Source organism: Ranitomeya variabilis, chromosome 3 (genome assembly GCF_051348905.1).
Source record: "Ranitomeya variabilis isolate aRanVar5 chromosome 3, aRanVar5.hap1, whole genome shotgun sequence".
In the NCBI taxonomy this organism is placed as follows: Eukaryota; Metazoa; Chordata; class Amphibia; order Anura; family Dendrobatidae; genus Ranitomeya; species Ranitomeya variabilis.
The window spans coordinates 397,836,425-397,853,936 of record NC_135234.1 but is presented as its reverse complement, the minus strand read 5'-3'; the positions used below and the strand labels follow the sequence as shown (position 1 = coordinate 397,853,936).

General features: G+C 45.0%; 1 protein-coding gene across 6 annotated transcripts in view; it reads right to left on the bottom strand.

Annotated features, from left to right (window-relative positions):
• The window catches only part of LOC143816127 (multidrug and toxin extrusion protein 2-like), a 372,861-nt gene that overhangs the window by 98,439 nt on the left and 256,910 nt on the right, over nucleotides 1-17,512 (bottom strand). The window lies entirely within an intron of this gene.

The window sequence follows — 17,512 nt, the reverse complement described above, 5'->3', positions numbered from 1 at the left end:
AATGTCCATTCCTTGTATTCTTTAGCCCAAACAAATCTCTTCTGCTTGTTGCCTGTCCTTAGCAGTGGTTTCCTAGCAGCTATTTTACCATGAAGGCCTGCTGCACAAAATCTCCTCTTAACAGTTGTACAGATGTGTCTGCTGCTAGAACTCTGTGTGGCATTGACCTGGTCTCTAATGTGAGCTGCTGTTAACCTGTGATTTCTGAGGCTGGTGACTCGGATAAACTTATCCTCAGAAGCAGAGGTGACTCTTGGTCTTCCTTTCCTGGGGCGATCATCATGTGAGCCAGTTTCTTTGTAGCGCTTGATGGTTTTTGCCACTGCACTTGGGGACACTTTCAAAGTTTTCCCAATTTTTTGGACTGACTGACCTTCATTTCTTAAAGTAATGATGGCCACTCATTTTTCTTTACTTAGCTGCTTTTTTCTTGCCATAATACAAATTCTAACAGTCTATTTAGTAGGACTATCAGCTGTGTATCCACAAGACTTCTGCACAACACAACTGATGGTCCCAACCCCATTTATAAGGCAAGAAATCCCACTTTTTAAACCTGACAGGGCACACCTGTGAAGTGAAAACCATTCCCGGTGACTACCTTTTGAAGCTCATCAAGAGAATGCCTAAAGTGTGCAAAGCAGTCATCAAAGCAAAAGGTGGCTACTTTGAAGAACCTAGAATATAAGACATAATTCAGTTGTTTCACACTTTTTTGTTAAGTATATAATTCCACATGTGTTAATTCATAGTTTTGATGCCTTCAGAGTGAATGTACAATTTCATAGTTGTAATAGAGTGCAGGGTTGCGTATGTCACCACGGAACAGACAGACCAACTGTTGAAGGGGATTTATTAACAGGGGTAAAATTCTCCTCGCAGGGAGTAAACGGGGTTAATAGAGTCAAGTAAAACAGTAAACAGTTAAGCGGAATCAAAGGGTTAACGAGTGTTCTTGTAACTTATCAGCCCAGGGAGGTCCTGACTGGAGGGTCCTTTTTTCCCAATGTGGATACAGTCACCAGCAGCAGGGCTTGAGATCCTGAAGTCTCTTCTGTGTCTCCTGGAAAGTCCAGGGTTAAGTCTCTCTGCAATCTGTTCTTCACAAAGTGAAACTGAAACCAGGAAATAGCACAGTCTCCGTCTGCTGCAAGAGCCTCTGTGCACCAGGCTGACAGTCTCTCTGTAGTAACGCTGTGACACACACACTGGGTAGTTACTTATCACACTCAGGGATTCTTTGTTTGTCACTGCGGTCACCAGGGATTCTTTGCTTGTCACTGTCTCTGATTCTGGAGGCTTCCAAATCTACACCCCCACATCCAGCCTTCACTCTGGTGGGTATCTCAGCCTCAGTGCCCTCACGGGGAGCACTACTTTTAGGGGAGCGCGGCGCTGCAGCCTGCCCTCTCTTTGGCGCGCTGCTTTCTCTCTGCTCTCCCGCTCTTTTCTGACCACACCTCTCTCTTCCCAGCAGTCCCCTGGTCCCCTCTGTCCAGGGCAGAAAGTCTTCCCCCCAGCAACCCAGCTGTCTGACTAAGTGGTTCCAGGCAAGGAGCAGGGAAAGCAACCTCCTTACATAGTCATGGAAATACAGAAAAATCTTTAAATGAGGAGGTGTGTCCAAACGTTTGGTCTGTACTGTATATACACATACAATAGAAACTGTATACACACGTGGTCAAAATTGTTGGTACACCTCGTTTTATGACAGAAAAACCCAAAATGGTCACAGAAATAACTTGAATCTGACAAAAGTAATAATAAATAAAAGATCTATGAAAATGAACAAATGAAAGTCGGGCATTGCTTTTCGACCATGCTCCCACAGAATTTAAAAAAAAACAAACTCACAAAATAGTCCTGGACAGAAATGATGGTACCCTTAACTTAATATTTTGTTGCATAACCTTTTGAGGCAATCACTGCAATCAAACAATTCCTGTAACTGTCAATGAGACTTCTGCACCTCTCGACAGGTATTTTGGCCCACTCCTCAAGAGCAAACTGCTCCAGTTGTCTCATGTTTGAATGTTGCCTTTTCCAGATGGCATGTTTCAGCTCTTTCCAAAGATGCTCAATGGGATTTACAATGCCTTGCGAAAGTATTCGGCTCCCTGAAACTTTTCAATTTTTTCCCACATATCATGCTTCAAACATAAAGATACCAAATGAAAATTTTTGGTGAAGAATCAACAACAAGTGGAACACAATTGTGAAGTTGAACGAAATTTATTGGTTAATTTAAGTTTTTGTGAAAATTCAAAAACTGAAAAGTGGGGCGTGCAATATTATTCGGCCCCTTTAACTTAATTCTTTGTTGCGCCACCTTTTGCTGCGATTACAGCTGCAAGTTGCTTGGGGTATGTCTCTATCAGTTTTATACATTGAGAGACTGAAATTCTTTCCCATTCTTCCTTGGCAAACGGCTCGAGCTCAGTGAGGTTTGATGGAGATCGTTTGTGAACAGCAGTTTTCAGCTCTTTCCACAGATTCTCGATTGGATTGAGGTCTGGACTTTGACTTGGCCATTCTAACACCTGGATACATTTATTTGTGAACCATTACATTGTAGATTTTGCTTTATGTTTGGGATTATTGTCTTGTTGGAAGACAAATCTCCATCCCAGTCTCAGGTGTTTTGCAGACTCCAACAGGTTTTCTCCAAGAATGGTCCTGTATTTGGCTCCATCCATCTTCCCATCAATTGTAACCATCTTCCCTGTCCCTGCTGAAGAAAAGAAGACCCAAACCATGATTCTGCCACCACCATGTTTGACAGTGGGGATGGTGTGTTCAGGGTGATGAGCTGTGTTGCCTTTACGCCAAACATATCGTTTGGCATTGTTGCCAAAAAGTTCGATTTTGGTTTCATCAGCCCAGAGCACCTTCTTCTACATGTTTGGTGTGTCTCCCTGGTGGCTTGTTGCAAACTTTAACCCCTTCCTGACATCTGACGTACTATCCCGTCGAGGTGGGGTGGGCCCGTATGACCACCGACGGGATAGTACGTCATCACCGATCAGCGGCGCTCACGGGGGGAGCGCTGCCGATCGCGGCCGGGTGTCAGCTGCCTATCGCAGCTGACATCCGGCACTATGTGCCAGGAGCGGTCACGGACCTCCCCCGGCACATTAACCCCCGGCACACCGCGATCAAACATGATCGCGGTGTACCGGCGGTATAGGGAAGCATCGCGCAGGGAGGGGGCTCCCTGCGGGCTTCCCTGAGACCCCCGGAGCAACGTGATGTGATCGCGTTGCTCCGAGGGTCTCCTACCTCCCTCCTCGCCGCAGGTCCCGGATCCAAGATGGCCGCGGCATCCGGGTCCTGCAGGGAGGGAGGTGGCTTACCGAGTGTCTGCTCAGAGCAGACACTTGGTAAGCCTGCAGCCCTGCACAGCAGATCGCAGATCTGGCAGAGTGCTGTGCACACTGCCAGATCAATGATCTGTGATGTCCCCCCCTGGGACAAAGTAAAAAAAGTTTAAAAAAAATTCCCCACATGTGTAAAAAAATAAATAAAAAAAATATCCTAAACAAAGAAAAAAAATATATATTATTCCCATAAATACATTTCTTTTGCTAAATAAAATAAAAAAAACAATAAAAGTACACATATTTAGTATCGCCGCGTCCGTAACGACCCAACCTATAAAACTGCCCCACTAGTTAACCCCTTCAGTAAACACCGTAAGAAAAAAAAAACGAGGCAAAAAACAACGCTTTATTATCATACCGCCGAACATAAAGTGGAATAACACGCGATCAAAAAGACTGATATAAATAACCATGGTACCGCTGAAAATGTCATCTTGTCCCGCAAAAAACGAGCCGCCATACAGCATCATCAGCAAAAAAATAAAAAAGTTATAGTCCTGAGAATAAAGCGATACCAAAATAATTTTTTTTTCTATAAAATAGTTTTTATCGTATAAAAGCGCCAAAACATAAAAAAAATGATATAAATGAGATATAGCTGTAATCGTACTGACCCAACGAATAAAACTGCTTTATCAATTTTACCAAACGCGGAACGGTATAAACGCCTCCCCCAAAAGAAATTCATGAATAGCTGGTTTTTGATCACTCTGCCTCACAAAAATCGGAATAAAAAGCGATCAAAAAATGTCACGTGTCCGAAAATGTTACCAATAAAAACGTCAACTCGTCCCACAAAAAACAAGATCTCACATGACTCTGTGGACTCAAATATGGAAAAATTACAGCTCTCAAATGTGGTAACGCAAAAAATATTTTTTGCAATGAAAAGCGTCTTTCAGTGTGTGACGGCTGCCAATCATAAAAATCCGCTAAAAAACCCGCTATAAAAGTAAATCAAACCCCCCTTCATCACCCCCTTAGTTAGGGAAAAATTAAAAAATTAAAAAATGTATTTATTTCCATTTTCCCATTAGGGTTAGGGTTAGGACTAGAGTTAGGACTAGAGTTAGGGCTAGGGTTAGAGCTAGGGTTAGGGTTAGGGTTAGGGCAAGGGTTAGGGCTAGGGTTAGGGTTGGGGCTAGGGTTGGGGCTAGGGTTGGGGCTAGGGTTGGGGCTAGGGTTGGGGCTAGGGTTAGGGTTAGGGCTAGGGTTGGGCTAGGGTTAGGGCTAGGGTTGGGGCTAGGGTTGGGGCTAGGGTTGGGGCTAGGGTTAGGGCTAGTGTTACGGCTAGTGTTACGGCTAGTGATAGGGCTAGGGTTATTGCTCGGGTTAGGGCTAGGGTTAGGGCTAGGGTTGGGGCTAGGGTTGGGGCTACAGTTAGGGTTGGGGCTAAAGATAGGGTTAGGGTTTGGATTACATTTACGGTTGGGAATAGGGTTGGGTGTGTCTGGGTTAGAGGAGTGGTTAGGGTTACTGTTGGGATTAGGGTAAGGGGTGTGATTGGTTTAGGGTTTCAGTTATAATTGGGGGATTTCCACTGTTTAGGCACATCAGGGGCTCTCCAAACGGGACATGGCATCCGATCTGAATTCCAGCCAATTCTGCGTTGAAAAAGGAAAACAGTGCTCCTTCCCTTCAGAGCTCTCCCGTGTGCCCAAACAGGGGTTTACCCCAACATATGGGGTATCAGCGTACTCAGGACAAATTGGACATCATCTTTTGGGGTCCAAGTTCTCCTGCTACCCTTGGGAAAATACAAAACTGGGGGCCAAAAAATAAGTTTTGTGGGAAAAAAAGGATTTTTTATTTTCACGGCTCTGCGTTGTAAACTGTAGTGAAACACTTGGGGGTTCAAAGTTCTCACAACACATCTAGATAAGTTCCTTGGGGGGTCTAGTTTCCAATATGGGGTCACTTGTGGGGGGTTTGTACTGTTTGGGTACATCAGGGGCTCTGCAAATGCAACGTGACGCCTGCAGACCAATCCATTTAAGTCTGCATTCCAAATGGCGCTCCTTCTCTTCCGAGCTCTGTCATGCGCCCAAACAGTGGTTCCCCCCCACATATGGGGTATCAGCGTACTCAGGACAAATTGGACAACAACTTTTGGGGTCCAATTTATCTTGATACCCTTGTGAAAATACAAAACTGGGGGCTAAAAATCATTTTTGTGAAAAAAAAAATAATTTTTATTTTCACGGCTCTGCATTATAAACTGTAGTGAAACACTTGGGGGTTCAAAGTTCTCACAACACATCTAGATAAGTTCCTTGGGGGGTCTAGTTTCCAATATGGGGTCACTTGTGGGGGGTTTGTACTGTTTGGGTACATCAGGGGCTCTGCAAATGCAACATGACGCCTGCAGACCAATCCATTTAAGTCTGCATTCCAAATGGCGCTCCTTCCCTTCCGAGCTCTGTCATGCGCCCAAACAGTGGTTCCCCCCCACATATGGGGTATCAGCGTACTCAGGACAAATTGGACAACAACTTTTTGGGTCCAATTTATCCTGCTACCCTTGTGAAAATACAAAACTGGGGGCTAAAAATCATTTTTGTGAAAAAAAAAAGAATTTTTATTTTCACGGCTCTGCGTTATAAACTGTAGTGAAACACTTGGGGGTTCAAAGTTCTCACAACACATCTAGATAAGTTCCTTGGGGGGTCTAGTTTCCAATATGGGGTTACTTGTGGGGGGTTTGTACTGTTTGGGTACATCAGGGGCTCTGCAAATGCAGCGTGACGCCTGCAGACCAATCCATTTAAGTCTGCATTCCAAATGGCGCTCCTTCCCTTCCGAGCTCTGTCATGCGCCCAAACAGTGGTTCCCCCCCACATATGGGGTATCAGCGTACTCAGGACAAATTGGACAACAACTTTTGTGGTCCAATTTATCCTGATACCCTTGTGAAAATACAAAACTGGGGGCTAAAAATCATTTTTGTGAAAAAAAAAAGAATTTTTATTTTCACGGCTCTGCGTTATAAACTGTAGTGAAACACTTGGGGGTTCAAAGCTCTCAAAACACATCTAGATAAGTTCCTTAGGGGGTCTACTTTCCAAAATGGTGTCACTTGTGGGGGTTTTTAATGTTTAGGCACATCAGGGGCTCTCCAAACGCAACATGGCATCCCATCTTAATTCCAGTCAATTTTGCATTGAAAAGTAAAATAGCGCTCCTTCCCTTCCGAGCTCTGCTATGCGCCCAAACAGTGGTTTACCCCCACATATGGGGTATCGTCGTACTCAGGACAAATTGCACAACAACTTTTGTGGTCTAATTTCTTCTCTTACCCTTGGGGAAATAAAAAAATGGGGGCGAAAAGATCATTTTTGTGAAAAAATATGATTTTTTATTTTTACGGCTCTGCATTATAAACTTCTGTGAAGCACTTGTTGGGTCAAAGTGCTCAACACACATCTAGATAAGTTCCTTAAGGGGTCTACTTTCCAAAATGGTGTCACTTGTACAGGGTTTCAATGTTTAGGCACATCAGGGGCTCTCCAAACGCAACATGGCGTCCCATCTCAATTCCAGTCAATTTTGCATTGAAAAGTCAAATGGCGCTCCTTCCCTTCCGAGCTCTGCCCTGCGCCCAAACAATGGTTTACACCCACATATGGGGTATCACCGTACTCAGGACAAATTGCACAACAATTTTTCGGGTCAAATTTCTTCTCTTACCCTTGGGAAAATAAAAAATTGGGGGCGAAAAGATCATTTTTGTGAAAAAATATGATTTTTTATTTTTACGGCTCTGCATTATAAACTTCTGTGAAGCACTTGTTGGGTCAAAGTGCTCACCACACATCTAGATAAGATCCTTAGGGGGTCTACTTTCCAAAATGGTGTAACTTGTGGGGGGTTTCAGTGTTTAGGCACATCAGGGGCTCTCCAAATGCAACATGGCGTCCCATCTCAATTCCAGTCAATTTTGCATTGAAAAGTCAAATGGCGCTCCTTTCCTTCCGAGCTCTGCCATGCGCCCAAACAGTGGTTTACCCCCACATATGGGGTATCAGCGTACTCAGGACAAATTGTACAACAAATTTTGGGGTCTATTTTCTCCTGTTACCCTTGGTAAAATAAAACAAATTGGAGCTGAAATAAATTTTGTGTGAAAAAAAGTTAAATGTTTATTTTTATTTAAACATTCCAAAAATTCCTGTGAAACACCTGAAGGGTTAATAAACTTTTTGAAAGTGGTTTTGAGTACCTTGAGGGGTGCAGTTTTTAGAATGGTGTCACACTTGGGTATTTTCTATCATATAGACCCCTCAAAATTACTTCAAATGAGATGTGGTCCCTAAAACAAAATGGTGTTGTAAAAATGAGAAATTGCTGGTCAACTTTTAACCCTTATAACTCCGTCACAAAAAAAAATTTTGGTTCCAAAATTGTGCTGATGTAAAGTAGACATGTGGGAAATGTTACTTATTAAGTATTTTGCATGACATATGTCTGTGATTTAAGGGCATAAAAATTCAAAGTTGGAAAATTGCAAAATTTTCAAAATCTTTGCCAAATATTCGTTTTTTTCACAAATAAACGCAAGTTATATCGAAGAAATTTTACAACTATCATGAAGTACAATATGTCACGAGAAAACATTGTCTGAATCGCCAAGATCCGTTGAAGCGTTCCAGAGTTATAACCTCATAAAGGGACAGTGGTCAGAATTGTAAAAATTGGCCCGGTCATTAACGTGCAAACCACCCTTGGGGGTGAAGGGGTTAAACAACACTTTTTATGGATATCTTTGAGAAATTGTTTCTTCTTGCCACTCTTCCATAAAGGCCAGATTTGTGCAGTGTACGACTGACAGACTGTCCCACCTCAGCTGTAGATCTCTGCAGTTCATCCAGAGTGATCATGAGCCTCTTGGCTGCATCTCTGATCAGTCTTCTCCTTGTTTGAGATGAAAGTTTAGAGGGACGGCCAGGTCTTAGTAGATTTGCAGTGGTATGATACTCCTTCCATTTCAATATGATCGCTTGCACAGTGCTCTTTGGGATGTTTAAAGTTTTGGAAATCATTTTGTATCAAAATCTGGCTTTAAACTTCTCCACAACAGTATCACAGACCTGCCTGTTGTGTTCCTTGGTCTTCATGATGCTCTCTATGCTTCAAACAGAACCCTGAGACTATTACAGAGCATGTGCATTTATACGGATACTTGATTACACACAGGTGGATTATCTATATATATAATTGTCTAAGGGTTTTTCCGTCTGTCTGTCTGTCTGTCTGTCTGTCTGTCTGCCTTTCTGTCTGTCTGTCTGTCTGTCTGTCTGTCCTGGAAATCCCGCCTCTCTGATTGGTCGAGGCCGCCGGGCCTCGACCAATCAGAGACGGGCACAGCATGGCGACGATGATGTCATAATGGAAATCCCGCGTCTCTGATTGGTCGAGGCCGCCAGGCCTCGACCAATCAGCGACGGGCACAGTATCGACGTAGATGTCATAATGGTTGCCATGGCGACGATGATGTCATAAAGGTTGCCTCGACCAATCAGCGACGGGCACAGTCTGCCGCGAATTCTGGAATCATCATTGTCCATATACTACGGGGACATGCATATTCTAGAATACCCGATGCGTTAGGATCGGGCCACAGTCTAGTATTTATCATAATTAGGCATTTAGGACAACATTGGATCATTAAAAGATCCACAATGAACTTCTGGAGTGAGTTTGCTGCACTGAAAGTAAAGGGACCGAATAATATTGTACACCCCACTTTTCAGTTTTTGAATTTCCACAAAAATGTAAAATAACCAATAAATTTCGTTCAACTTCACAATTGTGTTCCACTTGTTGATTCTTCACCAAAAATTAACATTTGGTATCTTTATGTTTGAAGCATGATATGTGGGAAAAGGTTGTAAAGTTCCAGGGAGCCGAATACTTTCACAAGGCACTGTAGGTCAGGGCTCATAGAAGGCCACTTCAAAATAGTCCAATGTTTTCCTCTTAGCCAATCTTGGGTGTTTTTAGCTGTATTTTGAGTCATTATCCTGTTGCAAGACTCATGACCTGTGACTGAGACCAAGCTTTCTGACACTGGGCAGCACATTTCTCTCTAGAATCCCTTGCTAGTCTTGAGATTTCATTGTACCCTGCACAGATTCTAGACACCCTGTGCCAGATGCAGCAAAGCAGCCCCAGAACATAACAGAGCCTGCTCCATATTTCACAGTAGGGACAGTGTTCTTTTCTTGATATGCTTCATTTTTCCATCTGTGAACATAGAGCTGATGTACCTTGCCAAAAAGCTCCATTTTTGTCTCATATGTCCATAGGAAATTCTCCCAGAAGCTTTGTGGCTTGTCAACATGTAGTTTGGCAAATTCCAGTCTGGCTTTTTTATGATTTTTTTTTTCAAAAATGGTGTCCTCCTTGGTCGTCTCCCATGAAGTTCACTTTGGCTCATACAACTACAGATGGTGCAATCTGATACTGATGTTCCTTGCGTTTGAAGTTCACCTTTAATCTGTTTAGAAGTTTTTCTGGGCTCTTTTGTTACCATTTGTATTATCCGTCTCTTGATTTGTCATCAATTTTCCTCCTGCAGCCAAGTCCAGGGAGGCTGGCTATAGTCCCATGGATCTTAGATTTCTGAATAATATGTGCAACTGTAGTCACAGGAACATCAAGCTGCTTGGAGATGGTCTTTTAACTTTTACTTTTAACATAATAATATAATTTTATTTCTTTTTTTAAAAACTCTTTATTGAAAGATACCACAGAATAATACAACAAGCATATAACAATGCAGTGTAAAGTCAGAATAATCCATATAATCACCATTCACAGTGACATAGATATGATGTTACACTTCCAATAATAGAGTAAACAAACAAAACAAATAAAACATAGCATTTAACATGATGCACTTTATAAAGCATTGCACCATCAAACCAACAGGTTCTTTACCAGAGTTTTTGAGTTCGCACTAAGTCAGGTTATAATAGACATACAGTATATTCCCAAGCTCATACATGGCATCACTTTCATTCTCTGGAAGGGATATACTTCAGGGGCCATATCGCGGGATTTACGAAACCATGGCACCAGGGGGCATGTGTGTCAAGGGTGAGTCACACCACCTTTCCCAAATCCTGTGGAACTTCTGGGGACATCCTCTGTTTCTACATATATGTTCTCATATGGAATTATATTGTTCACTAGTTTTTTCCATTGATTAATCGAAGGAGATTCCCCCCATCCACCTCAACGCTATCGCTTTTTTAGCCATAAACAGAACCTCCCAGAGAAATATTCTATCATAGTGGATCCACATCTCTTCATCCACAACACCCAGAACACACAACTCAGGACTACATTCAATTAGTATCCCAATTATCCGCTCTAATGTAATTATTACTTCACTCCAATATCTTCGTATAATTCTACAATTCCAAATGAGGTGCCAAAAGTCTGCTCCCAATTCCCCACACCTATGACATTCATCATTTACCCCTCTACCAAATCTATATAGTCTGCTTGGGATCAAATAGGATTGGTGAAGTATATATAATTGAGTTAAATTGTTATTTGCAGCAGGCGACACCATCCTATGTGCCTCTAGTGCATCATTCCACTGCTCATTAGTGATAGAGGGGATTAAGTGCCACCATTTCCTTTCAACAGCAAGCTGAGTGGATGCAATTCTGGAATTTAGCAGAAAGGTATACAGGGAGGACACCACACCAGTGGGTCCTTGAGTTGATAATACACCTATCAATGGATATGTAGATATTCGCATTCTAGGAAATGGGAACTGGAACATTATGGCATGTCTAAACTGCAGATATCTATAAAAGTCCCAATAAGGGATCCCAAACTTTACATGAATTTGTTCAAATGATAATAAAGTTTCATTTTAAAAAATCTGATTGAGTGTTGATATTCCATTTTGTTTCCAGAAATTTGGGTCCTTTAAATATTGGAGATGCGAGAACTCATTATTATCCCATATCTGAATTTCCCCAACTTGATCAGAAAACTTTAAAGTATGCTTACTTTCTCACCAAATCTGTATCGCTAAGCTATGTGCAAGCAACAAACATTGAGATGGTCTATATGAACCCTCCAATATTGCCCACGGTGTTTGCCCATCGAAAAAATAGATAAGATGAGCCTCTGCATTATTAAGTCTATCTTGAATTACCCAATGTGTTAAAAAGCGTAATTGACCAGCTAGATAATACAAGAAAAGGTCAGGCACCGCACATTCAACCTGGTTTTTGGGCTTCTGCATGGATCCAATACTTAATTTAGGTCTAGATGAGCCCCACATAAACATTGCCATCATGCTATGCATTTTCCTAAAGAAACCCTCAGTGACCCTAATTGATGCATGTTGCAGCAAATATATAAACACTTCGGGAGGATTATCATTTTAATTAATCCAATTCTGCCCGCTACAGATAGGGGAAGCAGGGACCATACCTCAAACTTTTTCCTCATCATATCTCCAAGGGGGTATATATTATTCTTAAGGTCTCTAATCGGATTTTGATTAATTATGATACCTAAATACTTACATTTTTGTATTACCTGTAAACTAAACAGCACAGGTACTGTTATATTATCTACTAGCGATATAACTACAGACTTAAGCTGGAGTCACACTAAACGACTTACCAACGATCACGACCAGCGATATGACCTGGCCGTGATCGTTGGTAAGTGTGAACAGACACCACAGTTTACAAGAGAAAAATGGGCCCAACTGCACCCCGGGAAAAAGTGCAAAAAACACATAAAAAATTTTTTTATGTGAGGTATTGGTTGATATTTTGGCCAAAATAAAGAAGCTCATGACCCACGTCAAGGGTCCCCACGCTCATGAGTCCTAACTCTAAAATAGCTAAAAGCACAAAAAGAGGATTCAGAGATCTCAGAGATGGGGGACCTTTCTTGTAGCACACAGCACAAAGTTCTCTCTGTAGCAACTTCAGCTCACACACACAGTTCAGGCTCAACTCCTCCCCTAATTCTAGGGCAGCTCATCTTCACAGTCTATAGCAGGGGGAAGCAGAACATTCCATCACACCAGACAAGGGGGTGCTGTCTCTTAAAGTGGCAGCGTGTTACTGTCCATAACAGCACCACCCTCTTACATGCCTCTCTTCTTAATGATGGTCGTCCTCGGCCATCACAGAATCAAGGTTGAAGCGTAATGAAGGAACGTGCAATGCGGAAACAGCACCTATAGAGGAGGCAACAAAGGTGTAAAAATACAGAGAGAGCACACTGTTCTACATATCGGACTGGTGGAACCCCTGCATTAGACCTCTGGGATCTCCGAAGCTCCTGGCTGTCAGGCAAGGCTTGACTATCTTCCAGAGGAACACTTGTTGCAGGAGACATTGTGAGCTCTTGTCTGGTCTCGTCCTCGCATGGCGGTACTGGTACATCCATGGGATTACCGTCTCTGTGCGGCTGAGGACCCCCTACTGTGTCAGGGACGGTCCACGACTCATCATCGATTTCACCATCAGGCATGACAGATTCAGGAAGTGGAGTGGCGCCTTCAGGCGACAATGGCATAGAACAGACCTCAGACCAGCAAGGCCGCAGCATATTTCTGTGAAGTACTCTAGGGGCGGATGCCCCATTCTTAATCTGTACCTTGTAGACAGGGCCGTTAGCATACACTCGCTAGATATCCTTGAACAGTTGTACTTCCCATCTCTCACTTAGTTTTCCCTTAGGGCATTTCTCTCTGACTAATACTCGGTCTCCAGGTTGGAGCGGTAATTCTTGAGTCGGTTTGCGGCCCGTATGTTCTTTTTCTTGCAGCTGCTGAAGTAAGGTTCTGTTGAAGCGTTCACAAGCTCCGTTGCCTTGAGGGTGGTAAGGGGTGGTCCGGGACCGCTCGATGCCATACATGCGATACAATTCTTCCATCACCTTGCCTTGGAAACATGCGCCTTGGTCGGAGTGGATGCGCTTTGGGCACCCATACACCCGGATGAAGTCTTGACAGATGGCTCACGCCGCCGATTCCGCAGTCTGATCTCTAGTCAGAGTGACTACTGCGAACTTAGAGAAATGATCGGTCATCACCAAACAGTATTGCAGCCCCTGGGCCGAGTGTCCCACGAGGAGATAGTCGATCATCAAGACTTCTAGCGGTTCCTTAGTTTGTATGGTCTGGATGGGTGCCCTCTGTTCAGTACTCTTAATGAGGTCACATACTCGACATTGCCGGCAAACCTCTTCCACCACAAGCTCCAACTGGGGGCAATACACATACCGCTGTAACCATTGGTAGGTCTTTGTGGGGCCGAAGTCCCCTCCAAATTCGTGGGCTTCTTTAGCTACTTCTTGAGCCATTCTTCCTGGGATGACCACTTGCCACCTTACTTCCATATCTTTTGGCTGTAGCCTCTTACGATATAGCACTGACTCTCGCACTTCCAGTCTATTCCACTGGTGCAACACACTCCTCATTTCAGAGTCCAGATCATCTCTCTCTTGTTTACCAGGCTTCCTCTTTTGCATTACCCACCATTTCATCTGTCTCAGCCCTTCGTCTTCATCCTGAATGTGTCCCCATTCCTCATTGGTTCTACCCAGGGACCGGGGTAATGCGCAGGCCTTCCTTCTTGACTGGGCCGCAACCATTGGGGGCTTAAACTTACGAAAGTCTGGGGTTTCCTCCTCTTCGAGTTGCTCATCAAGATCCCCCACTGGAGTCTCCACAGTCACTCTTGACAGCCCATCAGCATCTGCATTTTTGATAGCAGAGCAATAACGGATGGTAAAGTCGAACTTGGCTAGGCAGGCCACCCACCGTTGTTCTAAGGCCCCCAATTTAGCATTCTCAAGCTGGGCCAGGGCATTATTGTCTGTTCGATCTTGAATCTTGGTACCTGTCAGGAAGCCTGCAAGCTTTTCTGTCATGGCCCACACCAGGGCCAGGAGCTCTAACCGGAAGGAGCTGTAATTGTGAGGGTTTCTTTCGCTGTCTCGCAGGGACCTGCTGGCATACCCGATGACTCGCTCATGTCTATCCTGTATCTGAGAAAGTACTGCACCGAGTCCATGAGGGCTACCATCTGTGTACAACAGGAACGGTTGATCAAAGTTATGCGTAGGCCAAAATCAGGGCTGAGGTAAGGGCATTCTTTATAGCCTGGAAGGCCTCATCTTGTCCCTGTGCCCAGGGGATGTGCTGGGTCTTTGTCACTCCAGCAGTCCCCCTCAGCAACTCATTGAGAGGACCTGCCACCTTCGCGAAGTCTTTAACAAACCAGCGGTAGTACCCAGCAAGTCCCAGGAAGGCCTGGAGTTCTCTCACTGTTCAAGGGACTGGCCACTTCTGGATAGCAGCCACTTTTTCTGGCGAGGGTAGAACTCCATCTTGTGACATTATGTGGCCTAGGTACTTGATCTCTCTCTTGAAGAGGTGGCACTTCTTTGGCTTCACCTTCAGGTTATGGGCCCGCAGTCTACTGAGTACCTGTTCAAGCCGGGCACGGTGTTCTTCGAATGAGGCTGAAAACACAATGATGTCATCCAGATAGATCAGGGTAGCCTCAAAATTTAAGTCTCCCAAACACTTTTCCATCAGCCGTTGAAAGGTGCCTGGAGCATTGGACAGCCCGAAGGGCATCCGGTTAAACTCAAACAGCCCCATAGGGAGGATGAAGGCGGTTTTCTCTCTGTCTTTCTCTGCCATGGCTACTTGCCAGTATACGCTTGCTAGGTCCAGGGTGGAGAAGTACTTGGCTTTCCCCAATGCTGTCAAGGATTCCTCGATGCGGGGCAATGGATACGAGTCTCGAACAATGCAGGCATTGAGTTTCCTGTAATCTACACAGAACCGGATGGTCCCATCCTTTTTCTTGACGAGCACCACCGGGGCTGCCCAAGGGCTCTGACTACTCTGCACCACTCCTGAATCCAGCATCTGCCTCAGTAATGTTTTCACCTCTTGATACATCTTGGGCGGGATCTGCCGGTATCGTTCTCGAATTGGACGAGCTTCCCCAGTTGGTATCTCATGCGTGAAGGCTTCAGTACAGCCGAAATCTTCGGTGTGATGGGAGAATGCGGCCTGATTTTTCCACAGCATAGTTTCTATTGCTTGCACATGCTCAGAGCCCAGAGCCTTCACATCCACTTCCATTTGATCAAGGATGACCCGTCCACTCCACTCCGGGGATGGCATCACTTCGTCCCCCGCAGCAACTGCTAGGGTCCACCCCACGCCTTCTTTCGGTGATAAAGACATCTCCTTCTGACTCACCACTTCACCCTTATGTAGGTACACGAGGGCTAGATCTGTCCCTTGTGGCAAGGTGACCTTCCCGGGGCCCACATTCAAAGCTCTTATGGGGACATGTCCTTGCTGGACCACAGCTATCGCATGAGCTATCATGACTTCTTGGTCCACTCCTCTGCCTACCACAGGCTGAACAACCACTTCCAACACATCAAGGTTGCGGTGAGTCCCCACTGGAAGGTATACTATAGTTTCTCGCTCGGGAGGTAGGATTACAGGTTCTTTACCAGGAGCCCTGATGACCCCTACCGTCTGATAAGATGGCACACTCTTCTGCGTCCCACATACGCGGATCAGTCGTTGAAGGGCTTCTTGAGTAGGCTTATGTGTAGTAGCCTTCTTCCAATATCCAGGTCCCCGTTTGGTAAACATAATCTGATCAAGTTCACATAGGATATTCATTCCCAGTACTACAGGCACATCTTCCTTGATAGGCTCAGGGACTAGCAGGATCCCTTTTCTCCCAACTTCTTGCCCACAGATTCGAATATTCATCCACACGACCCCTGTGACCGGGATCGGTTGTTGGTAGGCAGCAAACAACCGGATCAATGTCTCTTTTTCTGGCTTGGCCAGGTCCTTTAAATGCTGCTTGAAGTAAGCTTCTGGCATCGTTGTCACTTGTGACCCAGTATCTATCAGGCAATCCACTAGAACTCTTTTGAATTCAGCACGTAGGATGGGGCTCCCAGCAATCAAGTGTTCGTTATGATATGGAGCGGCCTCTCTTCTCGCCTCCCCCGCAGAGTGCCGCACTACTGCGGGGTTGGTAGTTTAACAGCGGCTTCCGCTGGCCTTGAGTATAGTTCCGACAGTCTCTGGCAAGGTGCCCCCGTCCTTCACATTCCCAGCATTGGATGCCTCCTCCTCGCCGGGGGGTACTTCGAGCCTGTCCTCGTGCCTCCGATGCCTGGTGGGACGCTCCCACTGATCCCTTATCGGTCGGGCTGAAAAATGGTTGCATGAGTATGGTGGGTCAGACTGTTGTAGTTCCCCCACTCTTTGCTCCACCTGGGTCAGTTTCTCTTGCACGTTGACAAGGGACCGCTGCAAGTCTTGCACCACCTGGACCAGCACCCCTTGATGGTTTGGGTCCCCTCTGGTATTTGAGCACTGGACACGCATCTCCCCAGACGCATAGCTCTCTTCTTTACTTCGGGCCACTGTTTCCGCCAGGATTTGACGAAACGTAAGAGCCGGATCTGCCCGGACCCGTTCTGACAGTGCTCGCCTCAAGGATGTGCTGTGCAGTCCCAGAATGAATTGCTCCCGGAGTATCCGGTCTTTAGAGCCCATGCCGCCAAATCCATCCGCCTCCTTTCTCTGCACCTCTGCTAACACTTCATGCAGTGCTGTTGCATACTGAGAAATTCCTTCTTCCCGCTGCAGCCTAGAGAAAAATTTGGCGCGAAGGTGTCCGGCGCTAGCAGTCTCGCCGTAGATCTCTTCCAGGAACTTCACTAGCTCCTTCAGGGTACTGCTGGTGAGTTCTGGTTGTAGGCAGACGTTTCTATGGGCTTCTCCCTCTAGGGCAGTTAACGCAATGTCCACTTCAAGGTCTAGGCTGATGTTATAAATCTTCAGGGTGCTTTGCAGCCGGGACACCCAGTCGGACAGTGGCATATTCTTGCCTTGACGGCAAGACAAGTGTCCTCCATACAGGAAGGAAACAGAACCAATTGTGGTTCAAAGAGAAAGCCACGCGAAACGCGCGTCAGGGGGTATCCAGGGTCCCAGGCACTGGTCACTTCACCATGGGTAAGATATTTTGCACTTAATATGCACCACAATTGGTTCTGTTTCCTTCCTGTATGGAGGACACTTGTCC